General features: G+C 39.3%; 1 protein-coding gene across 1 annotated transcript in view; it reads right to left on the reverse strand.

The window, feature by feature from the left end:
* LOC125043168 (THUMP domain-containing protein 1-like) overlaps positions 1-1,971 on the reverse strand; it is a 6,764-nt gene extending 4,793 nt beyond the window's left edge. Inside the window, exon 1 of the mRNA XM_047639160.1 lies at positions 1,869-1,971. The gene's annotated coding sequence lies outside the window, so the exon portion shown is untranslated. The remainder of the gene's footprint in view (positions 1-1,868) is intronic.
* Positions 1,972-3,652: the final 1,681 nt, after the last annotated feature.

Here is a 3,652-nt window from a genome sequence, read left to right on the forward strand (position 1 = left end):
ATATGTATGTATGTATATGTATATATATGTATGTTTATGTATATGTGTCTGTATATATATGTATATGTGTGTGTACATATATATGGAATAAATAAAAGGTAGGAAAGATTAGGTTTGGATTTTAGGGTTCACAAGATAGCCTGGTTTTGGAACTTCATATCTCGGAAACAAATACCCAAAATGGCTGCAAGAATTATGCCAACTCAGAGATTGGGAGATGTAGGAAATTTGAATCTTACTGCCAACCCATCATCGAAAAACTGCTCGTGTGACTGTGGCATTACCTTCTTGGCAATGACTAATTATCTATAGACTTTTTTATAACTAGGTCATGGGGCAAACATCTCATTTCTGTTGGAGAAGAAAGATATGAAGTCAAACAGGAAAACTCTGATGGTTAGGGTCCAGTTTCATCCAGCCATCTTTTATATAAAAAATAATATATAGAAACAACAGAGGAAACAAATCGAAGAAACTTATCTTCTATGTACTTCCACTGCAACTCAACTCAGTATTTCAAAAATTGCCATCCAATATCCTTTCCTATTTTGTGTAAACAAAACAATGATGCCATTTTATTTTGTTAATCGTACTGTAATATCTTAATTTCATACGTAGATAAAGCCCGTATAAACTTACATGAAGGAGTTTCTGCATAAAAGGATATGACAATATAAGAGTAATATTGAGTATTTACAGTAACTAAAAAAAAAAAAAAAACAGGTTAAGGATGCTGTATTATGGCAAAGTGTAATGATGGAGGTGCAGCAATGTAAGGTTTGTAAAATTTAACTAATGTATAACGAGAACTGGCAAAATCTACATATTTATTGCACATAGTAAATTTCCAGGAATAAGCAAATTTATGCAATAAAAAAAAATTACTAATAGCACAACAATACAAGCAGTATCAATACATATATTACTGATTTGGCTATTTCAAACAACCACAGTAGAATGATTGGGTGTGCTATCACAGCACATAATGAAATCAGGCTAAAGCATTAATTCCATCTTATATTTTAAGACAAGTACAAGTATTAAACTGTTACCATATTTGGCAATAATCATAACTAAGGTCTGCAAACTCTGTTACTAAAATGTGTTCAGAGTTTGTTGTTTGAGAATAACATCAGCATAGACTGCATGTGCCACAATGATGGCACAAGACATAACTGTCAATAGCAATTTTTTTATTTGCTTTGGTTTGCTTTACTTTGTACTATTTGTTAACACAATCAATCAATAAAATACCATTGCTATTTAAGAAACAATGAAGCCTTATGCATAAAATTGATACTTGCATCATGGAACTTTCAAAATGCATTTTCATGTTAAAAAGTTGATTTTGTCCAAGCATGATTTAATCCATTTGGATTGTCCATTTAGTCAGGCAACAAGTAATCCCAGCTATAACTGCAGAATTGTTTACTGTAATTATATACATAAAGCAAACCCAATTTAAAGTTATTTTACTGTTTTGGTTCTGTTTTCCTGTGTGTAAATCATACTAATTCCTCCCTAAAATACTGTGCGAAGTCGACTCTTACACATTTTATCAACTTTGCCCTTGGGGAATAAAAGGTCCTTCACTTATCAATGAGTCGATGCGACGGAAAGCAACAGCATAACTGCGTTAAACTACGAAAGAATATTCCAATCCATAATTCTTTTTTTTCGAAAGTTGGAGGCTGCATGAAACTGGAACCTTACCACTTTGATTTATGCTTCGAAATATATTTTAAAATTGCTGACATATCACACGGCACTTAACATTCAGGTTTTAATACTCGATACTTATCTAATACAAAACTAATCCTATATAGCAAAAGTAGACAGTTATAGAACAAATAGAGCGCTTGTAATACCTTTCAGAACACAACTATCAACAAAATGATATGCAGAGTAGAATTGATGTCCAACTCGAAATCAAACGCACGTGTTACTCTTGTTTACATTCTCGGCGTTCGCTTAAGGCCGGCGTTCGAACAGGCGGATTCACGGATTCATGTTGTTAGTAAATTTTAAATTATTACGTGATGTAGTAGATATCACGATGGTTGTTGTTTCACCATTAAACACACACATAAACACACATGAACACACACACAAACACACACGCGCGAACAAACACCCGAAAACACACACTCATATAACTATTATTTATTACAATGAAGTTACATTTATAGTGTGGTTTCATATTTCTACATGGGGTAGACATATCAGTAATTCTAGTGAAAATGTCTGATTTTTATATAATGTGTAATCGAATATTAGGTAGTTAAGAGAGCTGCTCAATATAAATTGATTAATATTAGGAAATCGTCAATGATATGACGGTGAATAAATATATGTAACAGCGAAGTTATGGTTGGATTTTTTTCCGAAATATTTTTAATCTGAATATATATATATATATATATGTATATATATGTACACACATATATATACTTAGGATCAAAATTCTATTGATTTTACTGAACTTTTTTCTGTGTTGGGGGTGTCTTTATTTGGCTCGGGCACGGCAAAGGTCGCGGGCTCGCGCCACGCAGCCGGCCGGGGGCCGCCGGGGTAACCATTCCCCGTGCCGCCCCGCTTCTCGGTCGGTTTGTGGCCCTGCCCTTCACACAGGCGACCGCTCCCGTCTAGACGTCTGGTTTCCGAGTACTGCCCCCCCCCCCCCCTCACTGAGGTGAAACAACCTTTGGATGGTTGCTTCAGAGGGATGAAAGGAACCAGCTGGCAAAAGGACAAAACCCCCCTTCCCTCACTGAGGTGAAACAGCCTTTGGATGGCTGCTTCAGAGGGAAGGGGGAAACACTTTGAAAAGACACAGGTCCTTTCCTTCCTCACTGAGGTGAAACAACCTTTGGGTGGTTGCTTCAGAGGAATGTAAGGAACTGCCTGGCAAGAACGCAAAACCTCCCTTCCCTCACTGAGGTAAAACAGCCTTTGGGTGGCTGTTTTAGAGGGAAGGGTGAACTACTTTGAAAAGACACAGGTCCTTTCCTTCCTCACTGAGGTGAAACAACCTTTGGGTGGTTGCTTCTGAGGGATGAAAGGAACCAGCTGGCAAAAGTGCAAAACCTCCTTTCCCTCACTGAGGTGAGGCAGCCTTTGGATGACTGTCTCAGAGGGAAGGAGGAATCCCTCTGAAAAGACACAGGTCCTTTCCTTCCCCACTGAGGTGAAACAACCTTTGGGTGGTTGCTTCAGGGGAACGAAAGGAAGTGCCCGACAAGAACGCAAAACCTCCCTTCCCTCTCTGAGGTGAAACAGCCTTTGGGTGGCTGTTTTAGAGGGAAGGGGGAACTACTTTGAAAAGACACAGGTCCTTTCCTTCATCACTGAGGTGAAACAACCTTTGGGTGGTTGCTTCAGAGGGATGAAAGGAACTGCCTGGTAAAAGTGCAAGACTCCTCTTCCCTCACTGCGGTGAAGCAACCTTTGGGTGGCTGCCTCAGAGGGCTGAGCAAAAGGGCTCCAAACAATGATGTCTCGTAGGTGGAAGGGCATCCCCTCTGGTCTCTCCCCAGGGGTTTACACCTACCCACGCGTTTGCCGTGCGTGGCAGCCTTGTGCGCTGTGGAGACGGGAGTCCTGGAGGTTGAGCGATGCCGTGAACGAGTACGCCCTGCGGCTAGCAACACGC

The sequence above is a fragment of the Penaeus chinensis genome, chromosome 33 (genome assembly GCF_019202785.1).
Source record: "Penaeus chinensis breed Huanghai No. 1 chromosome 33, ASM1920278v2, whole genome shotgun sequence".
In the NCBI taxonomy this organism is placed as follows: domain Eukaryota; kingdom Metazoa; phylum Arthropoda; class Malacostraca; order Decapoda; family Penaeidae; genus Penaeus; species Penaeus chinensis.